This window comes from Ochotona curzoniae, unplaced genomic scaffold (genome assembly GCF_017591425.1).
Source record: "Ochotona curzoniae isolate NIBS_2020 unplaced genomic scaffold, NIBS_Ocur_1.0 contig_43, whole genome shotgun sequence".
Lineage (NCBI taxonomy): Eukaryota > Metazoa > Chordata > Mammalia > Lagomorpha > Ochotonidae > Ochotona > Ochotona curzoniae.
The window spans coordinates 33,589,583-33,611,152 of NW_024466218.1; the positions used below are offsets into that span (position 1 = coordinate 33,589,583).

Here is a 21,570-nt window from a genome sequence, read left to right on the forward strand (position 1 = left end):
ACACAGTTCTGCCCTGCAAATTGGAAGTATTACGAGAATGAGACACAAGCCAAAGATGGGTACTATATGAATATATACATATTTAGCACAAATATCAGAGACTGGATTAATAAACAAATGCACAGTGAGCTCTTACATGTCAACAAGGAGGAAATACACATAGATCTGGAGAGATACCTTACCAAAAAAGACAGACACAGGGGAAATTGGCATAGCCTAAAATATACCGTCACGAAATCGCATACAGAAATAACAATGCACTCTCAGTCTATATCTATTATAGTGGCTGAAATCCAAAACACAACAAAAACATATGCCCCCAACAACAGGGAAAAAGAGTAGCTCTCATTCATTTTTGGTTAGAATGTAAGATTTATAGGCACAGATGTCCTATAATGAGTGAACAGAACAAAAAAAAAATGTAGTACATCCTACAATGAAATGCTACTCAATACTCAGCACTAACAGAAATAACCATGTCATCATACACTTGTCAACTCAATACTCAGCACTAACAGAAATAACCATGTCATCATACACTTGTCTACTCAATACTCAGCACTAACAGAAATAACCATGTCATCATACACTTGTCTACTCAATACTCAGCACTAACAGAAATAACCATGTCATCATACACTTGTCAACTCCCAGAGACGGCCCAGTCTTCACCTGGCAAGAGCTGGGATCCCATATGGGCACCAGTTCCTGTCCCAGTGATTCTGCTTCCCATCCAGCTCCCTGACTGTGGCCTGGAAAAGCCGTCCAGGATGGCCCAAAGCCTTGGGAGCTGGAAAGAAGCTCCTGGCTTCTGACTTTGGATCAGCTCAGCTCCAATCATTGTGGCTATCAGAAGAGTGAATCATCAGATGGAAGATCGTCCTCTCTGTCTCTCCTCCTCTCTGTATATCTGACTTTCCAATAAAAATAAATAAATCCTAAAAAAAAAAAAACAGAACACATGTGATATATGAAACAAACTCCAACATACATGCCAAGTCCAGTTAATAAGGACAAAGTTTGCCCATGAGATGCAACAAATGCACCACATTGATGTGAAATGTTAGTAACAGCGGAAACTGGGGTTAGGGGGTGAGAAAAAGGATATCTGATCTCTCTGTTTTATTGTGCAATTTTGCTGTAAACCTAAAATTGTTTTTAAAGCAAAATATATTGATCTAACATGAGAATATCCAAGAGAGCACCTTGAGAGAAACATTTCTTAAGATTGGAACTGAAAGCAAGGAACTTCAGCTTTATGGGAAGTTGGAACATTCCAAGTGGGTTTCTGCCTGGATTCCTTCACATGTTTATTTAATAGACTGCAACATTAATGGCAACAGGAAATTAAGAGAGCATCTCTGAGTTTCCAGTCATCTTTGCATGCTCCAATTGCTTTCATTCCTTGTTGTTAGGGAACTACAGGGGAAAAATACCTTCTCTCCGTAAGACAAATACACAAAATTCCTGTATCTTTATCTGTAATGAGGGCTCCGTGAACACTGGTGCAAGAAGCCATTCACTTTAAGTCCTGCATGATATTCCCTGGAGCACTCACCAAGTTTTAAGGATTAATAGTGAAAATCTATGCCTCATGTTTGTAGGAAATTCATCATGAGTCTTCTGTTCTCTGTTCTATCAAAAGTCTCATGATTTTTTAATTTAGTTCATTTACTTTCTCTTTTCTCTTTTAAAACCTTACTGAATATGCTCGATGTCTTCTCAGAATCAGCTGATCACTTTCCATAGTTCTTAATTTATACTCCCAACACTGCTGTCTCTAGTTAAATAACCTTGAGTTTTGAATCTAATATACTAAACAAAAAATGTTTTTAGAAATATATATTTACCAGAAAGCCAAAGTAACTTGGATTGGGCTGGGCACCTGAACCAGAACTCCCACCCAGACAGCTGCTCATAAGCATGGCTGATGGGAGGGAGGGGAGCCTAGCTTCCAAGCCAGGACCTCCATCCTACTGGCCACATTTGAACACGACCAGCAGTACCCTGGGTCGGGTGGCCAGGGCACCAATGGCACTGGGCAAAGCCCTCTGACTGCCTGGCAATGAGCTCTATGTACCTGGTGCTGTGGGCATATAAGGTGTCTTCAGGATGGTATGGCACAGGTGTAGGAACTTGAGGGTTCTTGTCCAGGTGAAGAAAGACTTTCAAAGGACTTCCTGGACCTTGCCACACTGTTCTAGCAGGTAAGCCTAGGTGCTGAAAGTGAGTTGTTTGGAGCGAAGAACAAGAGAAACTTTAAGGGTCAGAGCAAAGAAGCAACTCACCTGAGCGATCTGAGCTGGGGAAGTTAGTTTCTACCACCACTGACTACCACTCTCAGGCACACAATAAGGCTGCTATGGGGGCCATATCATAGCAAGGCTGGATCAAGGCGCCCACCAGGGAGAGTTTGGAACGGAATGGGTAATGTGTGGCTGGGCCATGATACTGAGTAGCATGTGAGTAAATCAATAGTGGAGGCAGAATTAGTGGGGGCATATGGGTGCTCACTCCTATGGAACAACAATCTCTACTGGCAAGTCCAAGAGCTGCTATTGGGAACAGGCCTGGTTGGGGAGCTAAGGGGATACCCTAGCTGGGCTGGGGCTCCCACTGGTGAGCACAAGAGTCAGAATGGGGGCAGTGGCCTAGGTTGGACATAGCTGTAGTCTCGCTCAGCATGGGTGTGCACTGGGTCTGGGGATCGCCAGACTGGGCTAGACTCCAGCACTCACTGCTACACATGAGAGCCAGCATGGGTATAAAAGAAACTGGGCTCAGTCTCAGCTCCTGCTGAACCACATGAGAGCTGTGTCTGGGTGTGGACCAGGTATGGCTGGGCTGTAGTTCCAAACAGAACTGGAATGGATATAAGCTGATTGGACAAGGCCACTGTTCCTGCCAGGACAAGAGATGGGCAAAGTCAACCTGGGCCACAAGCCTCCAATGTGTGCAACATCTGCCTTTGGGAGGAGACCTGATAGAGGAGCTTGGGAAACTCCTTTGTCAGAACAGTCCTTGCAGATGAGAACCAGAACCAAGGAAAGGAGCAGCCCAAACAAGACCTGTTTACAATACCCACTGGCATACATGTGGGTCAGATCAGGGGACAGGCCAGGCTAGGTCAGTTCATAACATCCACTGGCAGATCTGAGAAGCAGACAGGATGCAGAAAAGGATGGATTACAGCCTGTTCACATCAGGATGGGGACTGTGGGCTGGTTGTGCTTGGCTAAACTGCAGCACTTAACATGAGCTGGAACTGGGGGCAGACTGGAATGAGCCAGGCTCCAGCACCCACTGGTGGATGCTGAGGTGAGGAAAGTCACGATACTCAGGGGGAGGTGAGTGCTGGATCCATGAGCCAGGTGGTGCGGGTTCCAGGAGGGTCATCTGGCTCTGGTCATTGGCCCACCAGTGTGGTAGTTAATGAGTACATTAGTCCTAGGAGTGGGGGTTCCAATGGAATTCAGGTTACCTGGCCCGGGTTCTTGGCCTGCCTGCCTGCGTAGTGGGTGCTGGGTCCATGAGTCCCATGGATGTGGGTCCAGTGGGGCCTGGAGAGACTGGCTGGGGCCCTTGGCCCACCTCTGAGAACTGCTCCTCCTCAGAGGAAAAGACAGAGTACTGGACATTGACCCAGATCCACATGAAGGCTATGTCAACCCATTGAGCCCTGCAAGGCACGTCTGTACCATCCCAGAGAAAGGACAGAACAAATTGGACAAGTACCCCAGCCAACCGATGCTAGCAAATATCTGGGTGAACGGAGACTCTAAGATGGACTTTGTCACCCATGTACAGTGAAGTGTTCTCTCATACTTGGATTAACGAGATTGACATTTCAGAACTATCAAAGCCACCTGGGCTGAAACCTCAGAGTGTGCGCCCCACTGGGAGCCTGGGTTGACAGGGTGGTGGTTCCCCATCCCTGGGTACTGAGATGGTTGGAACCCTGGGTTGATCAGGTGGTGGTTCCCAATCCCCGAGTACTGAAATGGCTGGGAGGCTGGGTATGGCTTCTCACCTTATCCCTCCACACCCCCCCGAAAAAAAACAGAAAGGAGAAATAGAAAATTTGGAAAAAAAGATCACACCCACTTTTCCCTAACCACTGACCCAACCCATTCTTATCAACAATGTTAACATCATCTAAAACAAAATTTCAAAAAAGAAAATGATTGATTTTTCCCAATGAAATTGTTGAGATTTTAGAAAAAGGTTAAAAAAAATGTTTAAATGAAAAAAAGAAATATATTTTAAATATGTTATATAGCCCTTATTTTCTAGAACCATTGTTGGTTATGAATTGACTTCATGATCATTGCATAATTATTTCTATGGGGGCTTATTAACATATTAACTAAGGATCAATTTCTGTGATTGCTCACCAATATGTAGAGACAGTGTGACAGGGTGGGAGTTTAGCCAAACAGACGCCCGTTCTTTATCCAAGTTCCCAGCTGCGATATCCATCTCTGGTTCCTTCACCAGCTTCCTACCACTGAAGACTCCGGGCGCTGACAGTGATGGCTCGGCAGTGGAGTTCCCACCTTCCTTTCCAGCCTGAACCCTTGCCAACCGTGGCAAGCATTTGGAGAGCGTTCTCACTCACCTGATGTCATACTGAATGTTAAGGCAGAATGAAGTCTGTCTTGGACGTTTGTTCCCTGTGTGCTCAAGCTGCTCAGCGGCATGATTCAGACGCTCGGTGCCTGGACTGCGCTCCACAGCGCCTCGTCCACAGGCAGCCAGGCGAAGGCTGATTTCTCCGCTGTGATGACTGTTTTCACATTCCTGCATTGTCATCACTTATATTTCGTCAATTTAATTTGCCTAATTATTTTTGACTTTTGACCTTCCTTGTGGGATTTCAAGTTATATCAATGTGGCACATCTTTCTGAATCTAAATACGCTTATTATTAATTTTCGTGTATGAAAGAATATTGCCAAATCTGCTACTTTTAAGTGCTTGGTAGAATTTACTTTTCATTATCTTTCTCGTTCTAGCTCTCTCTCACACACACACAATCACACAAACACACACCTGATGCTGTTCATAAAATAATAAATCCTGTGGCAAAAATCAAGTTGTAGTAAAGATAAAGTGAAATGTGAATTTATTTTATCTATTAATCCAAACTCTTTTCCTACTAAGTTGCTTAAAATATTTAATAGAAATCTGGATCATGAATCTGTATCATAACATCTTATGCAAACTTAAGATTTAAAAAGTCATAGCTATGATTTTAAAAGTGTTTAAGCATTTTCTGCATTTTATACAAAATTATCTTTTACTTCTAAGAGGATGAGATTTCAAAATCCAAATCTGTCAGTTCTGGCACTTTTGTGAAAGCAAGCACATATTTGTGAACATTGAAGACTTGAACGACAACAAATGTGGCACGACAGAAAGTCGACCATTTTAAATTTGTAAACCTTATTTTTAAAAATAGGGAGAGAGGGAGTCTGTCCAGACAGGCGGTGAGCCGTCTCGGGAAAGCGCTGGAGCCGCAGCTCCTCCAAGAGCGTCTGCTGCCCCCTCTCGGTCTTTACAGGAGGATGCAATAGGGGGAAAAACAAGCCAAAGGTGCTGGGATGGAAAACATCTCAGAATACCACTCCCCTGCTGTAAAAGCGAGCGCCCCGCAGGAGTCTGCAGGACCAGGGTAAGCAGGGACACTTGCGGAAGGCGCCTCGGTGGCAGACCCCGCTGCGTGCAGCCCACCCCTGCGACAGCTCCGACAGGGCAGCAAAGTCTGCGCGGATGCCACCAGGATGATGACCCGTACCTTACTGTACGGTAAAGACACTTGGCATTCAGGGAAGCCCAAGTCACCGCACGGCACGTACTGAAGGCGGTTCAGCAAACCAGAGGAGCAGCAAGTCAAATGGATGCTGCTGATAAAGTTAAAGGCGAAAAGAAAACATCGAAAAACCCGGAATTTAAAGACAGCAAGCAGCAGAGACACCGTTCAGAGAATGCAGATGGCTGGAAAACCTGCAGTAGCCCTAGAAGCAACATCTGCCACCACGAGGCCACTGGTGCGGCTGGGATCATTGCGTTGATTCTCTGATTTCATTCTTACAACAGACCTACACACACACACACGCACACACACACACACGTGTGAGTGCATGGCATGTATTTTTCCATGGGAATTAAGTATCTGCCATGATTTCTCCCATTATTTATATAATGTAATTTAAATAAAGATATGATTGACTTGTATATTGACTAGGCTCTAAGTATAACATTGAGAAGAGATCTGCCCCTTTTTGTTTCTTAGGAAGTAAACTTGCATTTCTCAGGGAAATGCCTGCTCCTCAGAAACTGTCCAGACGCAGGAATGTAAGGTGAATCGGTTCTGGAGGAAGAGACTTGCCCAAGGTTGACAATGTTGTAGAGTTCACGTCAAAATGTGTCAAAAGCTATCATGGCCTTCCTCCAGGGCTTCACGAGATGTCAATTTGCTAAACGCCGCGAAGTGTTTTGCATCATGCACACACATTCCTTCTTTCTCCCAGAAACCTCACCCAATTGTCTATCCTACGATTGTCTGCAGCTTCTGGACCACCTCCCTTTGCCTGCCCATTTTCTAAGTGTTGGAGATGCCGTGAGTTCTGTTCTTCGTCCTGTCTTCAATTCTTATCTTTGGCCCAGAGTTCTCTGAGAATACAGGCCTCTACTTCAAATTCTTGCAAGTATAATCATAGTGAAAAGACCAATGTCACACTTCAGGTGAGGTTTATATTCCAGTCCCCTGAACCTGTGAATATGTTGCCACATATTGGGAAGTAAATGAATCACCTTCAATGGAGAGTACCCTGCATTGTCGGGGTGTGTCTAATGCCATCCCAAGAGGCCTTATCAGAGGCAGGCAGGAAACTCAGGGTCAGAAAAGGGGACTCAATGATGGAGCAGACACACAGATAGGAGGGAGGGAGAGGCCTCGAGAGTGCGTGCTGCTGAGCTGGATGGCAGCAGAAACATCCAAAAGCCAGCGGGAAGAAAGACGTGGATTCTCCAGAGCCTGCCAGCCCATCCAGCACTCCTGACTTCTAGAACTGCCAGAAAATGCATTGGTGTTGTTTTAAGCCACCCCATTTGTAGTAATTTGTTGTTCCAGCAATAGATTAACACTCACATTTATGGATACTTTGTGAAAACTTCTAATGCTCCCTTGTCTTATTGACCTACTCTCATCTTATTAAACAGCATTTTCCTCTATACTCTCCATAAATGTTTCCCTATAATGACAATATTATAATCCACAACCATCACATCCGATTATCCGGGATAAAATAGCATCTTGGTCTAAAGCAAGTTTGAAATGTGCCTTTTCTTCTCCATGTTTTAATCTCCCTTAGTCTTCTTGTCATCTCACACTTGAATCGTTGGGACAAGAACCTAATTGCTTCAAGGTCTTTACAGGCTTTTGCAATGAATTCCAGAATTTGGGATTATCTCTCCAAACTGTGATTTGACTGCCTTTATGAAAGACTTCTGTTCTTCTCTTATACCGCCAGGATATCATTCATAGTGGTAGAATATTCACTAAGGTAAATGCAAAATGTTCAACACTAAAAGTATAGAATTTTCCTGAGACATTAATCTCTTGGAAACAGAAAAATATTCTTCTGAAAAAGAATCTTTAAAAGATATTAAGAGGGCCCGGTGCGGTGGCGCAAGTGGTTAAGGTCCTCGCCTTGCACACCCGGGATCCCATATGGGCGCCGGTTCTATCCCGGCAGCCCCGCTTCCCTTCCAGCTCCCTGCCTGTGGCCCGGGAAAGCAGTGGAGGACGGCCCAAAGCTTTGGGACCCTGCACCCACGTGGGAGACCCGGAAGAGGCTCCTGGCTTTGGATCGGCATAGCATGGGCCGTTGTGCTCACTTGGGGAGTGAATCATCGGACGGAAGATCTTCCTCTCTGTCTCTCCTCTCTGTATATCCGCCTTTCCAATTAAAAAAATAATAATAAAAAAAATAAATCTTAAAAAAAAAAGATATTAAGAAACTACTACATGAAAGTTAGTATTCACTTATTAAAAAGTGGACTAAAGCAATAAACAAATATATGATACACTGAAGATAACAGATTCACAAATATCTAAATTTCTTGCAGGTTAATAAAATATCACTACTTTGCATTAGGAAGCACAAAAATTAACATAAATGTGATGATCTGTGTGTATAATGAATAAACACACATTCTTAAAATATTGTTAGTGCTCAATGAGGTACAAACCAAGACCACACTGAAATTCAATTCTTCCCAACGAAATACTATAGCAAAGCCAAAATGCTTTCATTACAATATACCTAGCACATAGAGGAGACCCTGAAAGCTACATAAACATGATATTTTTTACATACATTTAAACAACTATACATTGAAAAATATACTTCTGTTTTTTCGTTAGTTTCATTCGAGTTATGAAATGAAAAGCAGTGGATTCATTAACATGGAAATTCCTGTGTGTGGACATCCGCAGGAGACAGGGGACATTTTCTGTCTAAACTCTAACTTTTATTTATATGATAGCCTCAGGATGCTTATTTCTTTTTTGTAAACATTTATTTATTTTTATTGGAAAGTCAGATATAAAGACAGGAGAAGAAACACGCAGCAAGATGTTCCATTCGATGATTCACTCCCCAAGCAGCTGCAAAGGTCAGATCCACTTAAGATTCCAGCTCCCTAATATATTACAGCACTAGAGGCTAAAGTTATCAGGTTCTCTGCCATCCCTGTGGGTGACCAACACTGCATTCTGTGGTCCTAGCTTCAGTCTGGCCCAGCTCAGGCAATTACACACACATTTCTGGTGTGTAAGGAACCAGACGCCCCTTCTTGCTCACTCCTGCCCCTCCCTGTCGCCCTGTCTCTCTCTCTCCCTCCATCTCTTACATATTAGATATATGGTAGATAAATAGATAGACAAGCAGATAGACAGAAATAAACGCATTATTTCTTGAAGCTGCATAAAAGTTTTCAGTTATCCCCCAAATGAACAATTTAACAAAAATAGGCTTCATCAAAGCATAAAAATGATATTTCTATCTCTAATATAAAAAGCTATTGAAAAGTAATCTTTTTAATATTCTGAGGAAAAATAATTTGGAATCCAAAATATTTCATATCCTCACAAAAAGGACTAAACATTATAAGTATAAATTCATCTGTCCTGGGAAAAAACTCAATAACATGAAGACATATTTTAACAAAATTAGAAAAAAATTCCACTAAAGAAAAAGAAGAGACATAAGAAATAATATTAAAAAATATTATAATAGCCATTAGGCAGGAAATATTATTATAGCTTTTAGGAAAATTATTATTGTAGAAAAATCATTAGATCAAAATCCCAGGGCTCTTGACTTGATACATCTGTATGTTCAAATAATTTAATAAACACCTACTGAAATAATCAAAGTAAAATAGAATGTGAAAAAGATTATTCTAGCACTTAATCAAAAACCCAAATTGAAAGTGAGAACATTAAGCAGGAAAGTGTAACAAATAGAAAATATTGAACAAGTACAGAATCAATAGTAAGACCACTTGTCATTATCACTGTTTTCACAAACGGAAGTCTCATGTAGCCATACCAGACAATGTTGACTAGCAAACAGGTTAAAAGACTGGGTGATAATCCATTCACTAGTTACAAACACAAAAGGCCAGAGGATGCGCTTAAGCATGAAAACAATAGAATTCTACTGAGCAAACAAAAAATGAAAGAATAATAGCCAATGAGTGCAATAAGTGACATTTAACTTCAAAACAGAACAATGAGACTTTCTTCCACCGCATTACAGCTTTTAAAGATTTATTTATTTATTTGAAAAGCAGAATTATAAAGACAGACAGAGGGAGATAGACAGATCTTCCACCCACTGGTTCACTTCCAAATTGGCCACCATAACTAGGGTCAGGGCTGGAAGCCAGGAGTTTCTTGCAGGTTTCCACGTGGGCAGTGGTGACCCAATTATCTAAGTTATTTTCAGTTGCCTCCCCAGACACATTAGCAAGGAACTGGATCAAAACTGGAGCGGACAGGACTTAAGCCAAATACCCATTTAGAATGCCAGCCTCACAGGTGGCAGCTTAATCTATCACACCACAATGCCAATCCCTGGATAAAGTTTTTAAGTAATGCTCTATTACTGTTGAAAGTATGGAACAATTGTTCCTGGCACAATTGCTCAAGAGCTAAATCCTTGCCTTGAATGCACCAGGATGCCATATGGATACTGGTTCATGCCCCAGCACTTCCACTTCCTATCCAGCTCCCTTCTTAAGGCCTGGGAAAACGGTAGAGGATGGCCCAAAATCTTGGGACCCTGCGCCCATTTTGGAGACCCAGAATAAGCTCCTGGTTCCTAGTTTCAGATTGACTCAACTACCATCATTGGGTCCCTTTTGGAAGTGAACTAGAGGATGGAACATCTTTCTCTCTTGTGTCTTCTTTCTCTCTTTAGATCTGCCTTTCCAACAAAAATAATTATAACTATATCATTCGAGGATCACAGAAAAATAGCTTCTCCTCATGTTTGATCAACAATGCTACATTGGAATATATTTTTTTTAAATGTGACATTGGGAACATAATTGTGACACAACACAAAAAGCCACTGCCTGCCCATCCCTTATGGGCACAGTTCGATTCCCAGCTGCCCCACTTCCATTCTAGCTCCCTGCTAATGTACCTGAGAAAGCAGAAGACGACAGCCCACGTCCTTGAGCCCTGCCACCACATAGGAGAACCAAAAGAAATCCCTGGCTCTTGGCTTTCGACCAGACTAGTTATCTAGTTGTGGTCATTGTGGTTGTTTGGGGAGTGAGCCAATGAATGAAAAGTATCATATTTCTCACCCTCTCTCTGTAACTCTATCTTCCAAATTAAAAAGAAATCCTTATTTTTAACTAAGAATTTGCATATATAAGATCAGAGATTGATTTTTAGGTAGACTATATCTAGAATTATTACTAGTTTAATCACAGAATAAATATGCTTTGCAAACTACGCCAGCATTGAGTTGAAAAAGACCATTCTAAGCCCAATAACAATATCATTTTAATTGCATTTGCATAAATGGGGTAATACATTGCGTTTCCTGATCCAGAAAGTTGATTTTAACTCAGGGCAAGGCAGTAGTCCTAGAGCCAGCCTCTTCCTCTAGGCCTTGATTTGTATTTTTCTAATCTCCTGACAAAGCTTTGACTCAGTTCATCTTCGCCTACCCTTGGGATAACTGCTGAAGAAGCTGTGAATGGTACACCTGCACTGTGTCAGCAGTTCCTCCTCCCTATACAAGCCCTACTCCCACACACACCATTTTCTTTTCCACCACAATCCCCAACACAAAATCAATAAGCTGCACATCTCTCCTTTCTCAAAGACATCCTTGAGACACCTTTTTGTGAATTTTTTCTAGGACTATTGTTTTACCAAGTTTAGCTTGCACTGCACATTAGCTAAAGAGAAGACAGCATGGCGTAGGGTTTAGGCCATATGTCTTGTGTTTTAATCCCTGGGCAGCATAGGTACAAGAAAACTTGGCAGAGGAGTCGTCTTTCTTATTTGCCCTTGGTTCCCAATAAAAAGCTCTGTTCTGATTTGGGAGCCAGGGATGAATGGCTGAGGGGGCATCTTGGGTTTGCTTGTTCATAATGAATTCCCAAATGCAAATGGAATTGGTCATTCATAGGTCATCACACTTTGATTTAACATCTTTCTGTTGATCTGACTGCTCTTCTAAGAGGATCTGAGATGAGCAACTTCCGTTTTATTTAAGAGATGCTACTCAGCGTGCCTTAACAAATAATGCACTTCACTGAGAAGCCAAAGGGCTGATGCATCCCTGGAAACCTGCTCTTCAAAGGTTCTCTGGGGTTTTATCGGAGACTCGCAGAGTTTGCACTGGTTCCTCCAGATATAATCTTTCTCCAAATAACCACCCAATAATGTGCGGTCGGAGTTGAGTGACAGCATGTAATGAGAACATGTGTTTGCTCAACCACCAAATTTTGTTTTCAAAGGAAGAAATCTAAAACTAAATAATTCATGTCACGTCACTGACTCCCACACCATTGATTATGCTCATTGTTGTCAATTGGCTGCCCTTCTGGCCATCCCAATAGGTCACTGCTCTCGGATTGTGGTGGTATTTGCTGCCAGGATTCCAGTTTTAAAATGAGTATAAACAGTGGCGGAAAACTTCTTTAGCACACCAGACTGTGTTTCTTCTTGAAAATCACATAGCTGCAGCTCTGGTTTTTAATTATTTGGATATCAAGAGCTGATCCGAAACTTTCAAGTGGGAACAAATTGCATGGCAAATGATAAGACTGAGCTAATTAAATGGAGAAAGAGAAGAAAATTATTACAATGAACATTTTTAGGGTTTAACAACAATGCCAGAGCAATCAAATAATGATCATTTTCATCAACAAAAGACTAAAATTAAATGGTATATTTATTAACTGAGCTATGAAATGACAATCTTCTATTCTTATGAAGTCAGGCTCCTAGATAAAGACAAAAAACGTGATAAACTAAGCATTACTTAGGATTTATCCAAGGAGGGGATTTTACAAAATTTTCCTTTACTCTACAACAGACTGAGGAAGTTCCATTTATACCATTTCAATACCAGAAGAATAATCTGCTATACAATGTATAAATGGAAAAATCTGCAGAAAGTGTAACTAAAAAAAAATAGTACCATATAATCCAGCAAAAAAAAAAAAATCCCCTGAAATACTTGAACGTAGAAAATGACACAAAGGGGGTAATAGTGGATCAGTCTTGCTTTCAAAAACGCTTCTTTTTAATAATCTCACTACTCTGTGCTATACAAGCAATCAAGTGCTCATTTGTAAACCTTTTCTTAAATCTGGATACATCATTTATAAATGTACCTTTCTCATAATTTATTCCAGTCTTTGTGACAAATTTTTATTACTCTCCATATTATTCATCACTGAGGTATAATTTTAGAAGTCTCGTCTCTAAGTTAGGAATTCAGAGAGACCACTGACAGAGCACCCATCAGCAGCAGCCAGCAGAGGCCCTACCTGGCCCCAGCTCCCAGAAAGGCCCGCACTGCAGGCTGTGTCTGCACTTCCATAGCTGAATGCAGACTCAGCTTACAGCCCTCTGGGGTTAAATGCAGAGAATCACCAGTTCAGAAGACCTGGCAGAAGAGGCCGGAAGGAGGGGATCCTGAGGCCTCCGCCCTGTGAAGGGATCAGGGCCCTTACCTGGGCGTGGGCTCCTCCATCTTCTCAGTGTCCCTCTCTGTGCTTCTCTCCCTCCGCCTCACCCTTTCATTTCTCATCGGTACATCTGTCTGTGTTTGTCATTGTTTCCCGGTCTCTGCCTCCCTTGCTTCCTCCCATGCTGACCCTCTGTTCTTGAGACGACAGCAAGAAAGCCACAACCAGAAGCACGCCTCTCCCTCAAGCCTCCAGAACCATAACAAGAGTATTTTTATTTATATGAGTTATTCAATCTCAGAGATTTCCAATTTTTAAAGAATTATTTATTTATTTATTTATTGTTTGAAAAGCAGAGTTACAGAGGGGGGTAGGGAAGAGACAGAGAGAGATCTTCTGTCTTCTAGTTCACTCCTCAAATGGCCACAGTGGCTGGGACTACTATAGCCAAACGCAAGAGCAAGGACATCCAGCAAGGCCCCACACTGAGTGCAGGCACGCAAGGACCTGGGCCATCACTGGCTGCTTTCCCAGGTGCGTTACCAGGGACATGGTATGAAAGCAGAGCATCTAAGCCTGGAACCAGACCCTAATGGAATGCCAAAATTGCGAACAGCAATCTAACCCATGCATCACAATGCCAGGCCCTCTGATATTTTCATATAGCAACAACAAATAAATTGACACACGGTATTGACCACATGTTATTGTCATTTTCTATTTATACATTTATCACCATCTTCAAAACAGAGGACTTCCAGTATCTACATCATTTTTTTAAATTCTAACTACAAAAGAGTGTTTACTGTAAAATGAATAATGTATAAACCTACTTAAATTAAATTGAAACTACTCACCTTACAATGGACTTCCAAAATTACACTTTGGGGGCTGACACTGTGATAAATTAGGGTAAGCCACCACTTAAGGTGCTGGCATTTCTGTTCAGTCCTAGCTGCCCCACCTCTGATACAGTGACCTGCCAGTTTGTCTGGAAAAGTGGAGAAAAGTCCAATTCTTGCAGTCCATGTACCTTGGTGGGAGAACTGACTCAACTGCTTGGGCCCTTGCATCCATGTGGAGGACCACTAAAAGCTCATGACTCTGGTTCGGCTCAGCTTGACCCATTTTAACCTTTTGTGGAGTGAACCTTACAATGGAAGGTATTTCTTCCCCCCCCTCTCGCTCTATGTCTCTCCTCCCCCTCTTCCTCGCCCTTCTCTGTCTCAACCCGTAATTCTTCACTTCAAAATAAATAAATATTTTTTTAAAATAAAATACTTTTTCTCTACCAACACTCTTTGCTTTATGATGGGTATAGTCACAGAGACACACAGAAAGACAAAAGACAGACATGGGCCTGGTGCAATGACTCAACAACCAGATCTTTATGTAGCAAATGCCGTGATCCCATACGGGTTCCAGTTCATGTCCTGGCTGCTCCACTTCCCATCCAGCTCCGTGCTTATGGCCTAGGAAAGCAGTAGAGGATTGTCCAAAGCCTTGGGATCCTGCACCTGAATGGGAGACCCGGAAGAAGCTCCTGGCTTCTGGCTCCTGACCATCTTAGCTCTGGTAGTGTGGCCTCTTGGTTAGTTAACCAACAAATGGAATAGCTTTCTCTCTGTCCCTCCTTCTCTCTGTAAGTTTGATCTACCTTTCCAATAAAAATAACCTTAAAAAAAAAAAAAGAAGACAAGCACACACACATATCCTGCACCTGCTTTTCATATTACTTTGATTCTCACTGAATTCTATCACTGAAACCCAGTTTGTTCTCTCTTAAAGAATGAAATATATTCTAATTTAACAGATCATATACTGCCTGCAAGGCTAACACTGTCTCACTTTTAACACATTGAGTTTGCTGTGCTTTACAGCAATTTGTAATCTCTTGGCTGTAACACCTTTGATGAGTGACTTCATGTCCAACATATTTTATTACTGCTGGTTACTTCCATCCATCATGAAGGAGGAGAAATAAGGATCTGGTAGAATGTCCCTGCACAATATTAGTTTGAGGGTTTTGTTCAGAGTTTTAATATTTCAACCAAATGGAAAGCTTGGGAATAAATAGTATTCTGTGAATTAAATCACCATTACTTTCTCATAATTCAGATTTATTATAACTCATGCGAAACTGGTGCAGTCTCTCCAGGGAACTCAACTTTCAAAAGTGAACTTCCTGACAATTCAGATTTTTTCAGTAAATCACTGATCCACTGATGATTCTGCAGATTCCGTGCCACATACATCACATTATGGTCTCTGGATCACTTGAGCTGATCATTCTTCACTTCCAAATAAAGAAAGAATAAAATCCTCCATGTAGAACATAGGCATTAGGTTTTTGCAGGTTTTTTTGTAAGTACACTCTTCCAGAAATGTATTAGCTATGAATCATGATGCCTTTAGCATTTTTCAGCACTATTTGCCAATATATACACCCAGGCTGCATATCAATATGTCTCAGAAATTCAGAAACAGTAAATGCCATAGTATTATAAACTGAAACTGCAAATCAACAACAGATATTGAGTGCTGTTTCTACAATACAGTATTGCTTCCCATTCCTCTCTGTCTTCAACCCCTCCGACTATACAGACTAATGTAGTTCTTATTGGCAACTCATTGATTCATCATCTGTCTTAATTCTATTGACTTGCCCTAGATTTCCCACTGTTATCAATGCCCATTTAAATCCTCAAATCAGCTAATGTCCATCATGGACAACCTATGTCAACTATTATAAACCCACCTGTGTTTTTCAGCAATGTACATTGAGAAAACCATGACATGACATGGACTCAAGTTCTGGCTGAGTTGGTCTCTGCCCCTAATGACACTAGGAGCATCACTTAATTTACTTAACCTCAGTTTCTTTACTTGAAAAAGTACATGACAGTTTCATGTATCTTCCAAGTTGACACGTGTTCTATTATTGAAAAGACTTGTTTAGTTGTTTGAAAGCCAAAGAGGGAGAAACAGAGAGAGGAATGTTTCATCTGCTGATACACTTTCCAGATGGTTGTAAAAGCCAGAACTACACCCGGAGCTTCTTCCAGATCTCCCTCCTGGGTAAGAGCGGCCCAAGTGCTTGGATCACCTTTCACTGCTTTTCCCAGCCAATTATCAGGAACCACAAACTAGCACCCATAGAGGACATGGGCCCCACAGGTGGTTTTACCCTCTATGCCAAAATGCTGACCCCAACGATTATTCTAAATTAAAATAATGCAACATGTGTTGTAACATATAAATTGTTTTTAAAAATTATGTATTGTTTTCACACTTGGTGTCCATGTTTGTCAGCTAGAAGTTATTTTTTTCTTACTATCCAGAAAGAGAGAAAACTTTGTGAGGTTAAGAAATGAGTAGAGTGATTTGGTTGTATTTCTCTTTGCATTTAGTATTAGACTGATAAAGTTCTTGTCTAAAATTGATTGAAGATTGACTGGTTATTTTATGCAATCAACTAGACGGCTGTATTAACAAGTGAATTTCACTTGATGGATCTCACCTGTCATTTCATTATCCCTTCTCTTCAAAGGTGATAAATGCATCTGTGGGATGTGCTAAGGAGAGCTTCTTTCTGAAACAAAGCATAGGCAGAGTAAATAAATCACACATTTTGTGATGGGAATTAAGTAGCGGCTAAAAAACAATAATTGAGAGGGATATCTATGAAAAACACCTGAAATGGAGAAGGAGTTAACAGAGTGGAAATACAATTTAAAAATGGTCTTCTCCAAACAGCTCCAAGTTTCTGCTACAGTGAAGGAGCTTGGCAAACCATAGGTGACTGTCATGGTCTTCTAGATTCTACTTCATGCTTGCAAAATTCTGAATCTCTAAAATAAACCATAATAATTTCCAACTGATAATTTTCATAACTTACAGCAATTATTAACTTAATCCAAAGGAAACACTCTGATTAGTTGTCTTAATTTGGCTTCTAAGAGGCCTGCCTGGTCTGGCAGGTTCCGCAGTTTTTATCTGTTTTTCAGTGAAACTGCTGAAACCGCCCTCTTGCCTGCTCACTCATTGACCTCACGCTTGTCAATACAACCCATTCTCAGGGTTCAAACCAGCAGCCACACTCAGATGCTGCTGCTCTATCTTCTCCAAACGATTAAATTTAAACCACTTCTATGCACGTACAGGTTTAATGTTTTGAAATAATTACTTAAGTGTACTAAATTAAAAAATGATTTTTAATCTGTTTAAATATACTGCATCATTGTTGAGAAAGTATACCTTATAAAATCTACATGACTATTCTTTTATCATCTATCTGCAAAAAACAATAAGCATTTATCAGAAATATCATCTGTAGCAACAAGCAGCACATGCATTCACACCCAGAGCAATTACTGTGTGTGCGTTGTGTGCTTTGTTCCCAACTTACACTGAGGTCTGAGCAACAGCTGATTTGTTTAAAAGCCAGTTCTGGAAAGATCTGCTAGACAATGTTAGACATTGGGCATTTCCCTGCGAATTGAGCCTTAGTAGCCACCTCTATATCAAGACGGCCAGCTTGATTTGGTTGTCAGAAACTCCAGGCTTGTCAGTTCATCTTGGAGAATGGTGACATAGAAACATATCCCAAACCCATCACTCAATATCTCGTTTGATCAGCATGTCCGTGCTTGTTGATTCTTTCCCTGTCGACCAACTTCTTCACCACCACCCATCAGTTAAAGAAACAAAAACATAAAACCACTATTTTCTCAAGCATACCATGTTTTAAAGATTTTTATCCCTCTGTATTGATTACTAGCAAATGTAGAATAAACCAGCAGTTTGAAAAATTTTAGGAAACTTGTCTGGATTCTAATTGTTCCCGAATGTTCTTCTTGAATCTGTTGAAGACGGTGGAAGATTTAGGATGCACACAGGTAATAGTAACAGGAAGTGAAACCCTTACTGGGTTAAACAGTGAGAAATGCGTGCTCTGGCCACAGAACCAGAAGTACAGAGCAGCTCCAGGCTGTATGAGGCAACACAGCTTGAGTCCATCGCCAAGGGCCTGGATTTTCTTCACTTTTCCAAATTGGCTGCTTGGCCCTGAGCTCAGTGTTTCACAGTCACAAGAAAGATGCCAGCGCCTAAATACCCCACAACAACAGCAGGTGCAGCCGAGCCCCTTTCTGTGTGTTTGTGTTCTGAATGTCCGCCCTGCAACCATGCTCGTCCCGGAGCTGGAAGCCACGCACCTGCCCTGTGCAATCCTGTCCTCCCACTCCAATCCTGAACTGTGCCCCCGCGTGAGCGTGCTTTTCTCACCTTTTAGATAGCCATTGTCACCCTGAGCACGGCATACTGCTTATGCTTAGGATCAGTCCTCAAAGACCTGGAATAAGAATTTCAGGTTTTTATTTTTTATTTGAAAGGCAGAGTTGTAAAGAAAAAACAAAGGACAGAGACTGATCTTTCATTTGTTGGTTCACTCCCTAAAGGGCCACAACAACCGGAGCTAACCCAGTCCAGTGCCAGGAACCTGGAGGCTCCTCTGGGTTTCCTACATGAGTGCAGGGTCCCAAGACTTGGACCACCCTAAGACTTCCCAGGCCACAAGAAGGGAGCCGGAACAAAAGTGGAGCAAGCAGGGATGCTGGCACAAAATGCAGACTAAGCATACTGTGCCATAGTGCCAGTCCCTAGAATAGGAATTTAGGCCCCATTTGGCCCACAAATGCCTTGGGGTACAGTTGGCTACAAATACGTCCCCTGTGTTTTTCTTAATCAGCCACCAGGAAGGGAATGGGACTGCGTGACTGATTTGGGACGATGGTGGTGGAGGATTCCAGAACAGATTAACTCATTTTCTAGAACTATCTTCTATAGTTCCGGACTTGAGAAGCAGATTGCAGTAAATGATTGAGATGCATTTTATAAGGATGCTTTAATGTCTAGCTTTAGCTGCATACATTTTTCCATTTTTATTATTATTATTTTATTTTATTATATATTTCCATAGGCTTTCCATAGAAATAGCATGGGATTTCTCTGACTCCCTTCCTAAATCCTCTCCCCCACACACTGATTTCCCTTATTTTATTACAATAATATACTTCTTCACAAACAGAAGTCCATCATTGCGGGCATGGACAATGGTAGAGAGTGCAGCATCCTATTGTCGAGATAAATTTGAGTTTCACTGGGAATCCATCTTTGACCTGGAAGTTCAGATGCATACTTCATTGCATCCTCACATCTGGATAAGATAGTCTTCATTACACAGTTATGTTACATTCTCTTAAATGAAAAACCACAAAATAAAATCAACAACAGGAAGAAAAATACAAATTTACAATGCAATGAAGTTAAAAAGTGTGTTACTGAATGACTAATGTGATGCTAAAGAAATGAAAAAGAAAATAAATCAAGAACCTTCTTGAAGAAAATGATGCTACTGTGTGACCTGTGAGTCAGTGAAGAATTTAATATGAGAAAATAAACTGTTTTTGAAGAGATGAAACTAAAAACAAAAACATCAAAATCCATGAGATAGTTTCCGCTGCTCTTTGTTGGTGAGCTGTGTCTCCCTATTCTACCATCTTGATTCTCACTGCATATATTCTTTTTATATGTGATGTCTATGCTAAATGCTAACACTTTTTGATTATCTATATAAACCTTTATGTATTTAAGTAAATTTAAAGTTGATATCCAATAAGCACTTTTCATAATTCATTGCAATGATATTTAGTTAAAATGTTAGTAAGTTGAGACCCTGTAGTAGAGTTTAGTTGAGAATCTTCTTAATCATGAACCTGAAAATGGCAAAGAGTGGTTTATTTGGGTTAAAATCAGCTATTCTAATAAATAATCCATGTGTTAAAGGCGTAGTCTTTTGCTGCTTGCCTAACAGTGTTTGTCAGACAATATTAGTAATGAGGTCCACCAGCATACATTTTTTAACCCCATGATAAAGAAGCTTCCGTTGTTATTAACTCCCAAATCCTTCTTAGGGATCATGTCCCCTTTAGCCAGCTGGAATAGGTACGCAGTTTTAGAGGGTCTATGGTCCATGCTTAAGAACGACACAAGTCACTTCTCTGGCATTCTGATGGCTACAGCTCAGAAGAAGCTCACAGAACCACATGGTATGGCAAAGAAGGAAACCTGGTTTCCAACAGCAAGTGAACACAGCTAGAGAGGAAATCTTGCATAATAAATAATTCAACATGTAAATATAATTAATAGATCCATATTGCATGTGAGACAAAGGACACTCGGGAAGTGATTAGACATTTATCTAGTAAGAAATAGAGTCTATTTTCCAATCTTTATATATATATATATATATATATAGTCACAGCACTGGGCTGTTTTGAGGAGAAGTAAACTCCATCACTTGTGCCTTGAAGTCCTTCCCAGGAGGTTCTCTCTGCCTCCCAGGGTCTTAGTATCAGGCACTTTCTGGCTGCCACTGTTTTCTCTTCTGGGCCTGAGGCTTGTCTGTAATCCCCAGACCTGCAGGGGCAGTCTGGACAGGCTGCAAGGACAGAGGGCGCACAGCTGCTCTCCAAGGAGCCCTGGACAGCTCCTCCTGAGACTCTGTGACTATTCCTGAACCTTTCTTCCAATGAAAGTATTTTTGCAACATTTCCCAGCATTTTCCTGCCGAATTTTCCAACAGCTGGGAATACTTCCACATTTAGCTACTGGTGTTCTCAAAACGTTTCATAGAAACTACTTACATTCCGATTTCCATTTCATGGTCTGCTCATGAGACAAACAAAACAACGTGTGGCACAAGCATGTGAAGCAGTGGCTCAGAGGTGAGTTCTGGGTGTGAGTCTCAGCTCTGCTTGTGAGCCAGCTTCCTACTGACACACAGCGGGAGGCTGCAGGTGAAGTCCTTGCCTGTCATGTGGGACTTGCGCATTAGCATCTGCGTTGCTGGCTTCTGCCTGGCTGTTACAGGCATTGGGGAAGCAAAAGCTGATGAAGAACGATTCTTTCTTCTATGCCTTTCTCCTCCTCCTCCTCCTCCACTGTCACATTCTATTTCTCTCTCCTGTATCTCAGGGACTCTGCTTTTCAAAGAGAGATAAAAGTTAAGACAATGATTTTCAGAATTTTTAGTGAAAAAGGCAGCTATCACTAATAATAATAGTCATATTGTAAAGTTCAGAGACATGAAGAATAAAATAAAATATTCCCAGAATATATATTTTTTCAGGAATATATATACATATAATATAACATGGTATATAATATAACATATATATGTATTATGTAATATATAGAGTAGGGATGTATATAATATATAGAGTATATACACAGTAGTATATATACTAGGGATATATATGTGTACATATGTAGGATA

General features: G+C 41.2%; 1 protein-coding gene and 1 long non-coding RNA gene across 3 annotated transcripts in view; both read right to left on the reverse strand.

Moving 5' to 3' along the window:
- LOC121159723 overlaps nt 1-18,612 on the reverse strand; it is a 43,654-nt gene extending 25,042 nt beyond the window's left edge. The window contains exons 1-2 of the long non-coding RNA XR_005884411.1: nt 18,519-18,612; nt 16,753-16,824 (exon numbers count right to left, since the gene is read on the reverse strand). This is a non-coding gene — a long non-coding RNA (uncharacterized LOC121159723). The remainder of the gene's footprint in view (nt 1-16,752; nt 16,825-18,518) is intronic.
- Nucleotides 18,613-19,475: 863 nt separating this feature from the next.
- Nucleotides 19,476-21,570, reverse strand: part of TMX3 (thioredoxin related transmembrane protein 3) — a 49,925-nt gene continuing 47,830 nt past the window's right edge. Inside the window, exon 17 of one of the 2 annotated variants that reach the window (XM_040985106.1) lies at nt 19,476-19,490. The gene's annotated coding sequence lies outside the window, so the exon portion shown is untranslated. Of the gene's footprint in view, nt 19,491-19,745; nt 21,278-21,570 lie in introns of those variants that run through there. The other variant, XM_040985105.1, reaches the window with a different exon arrangement.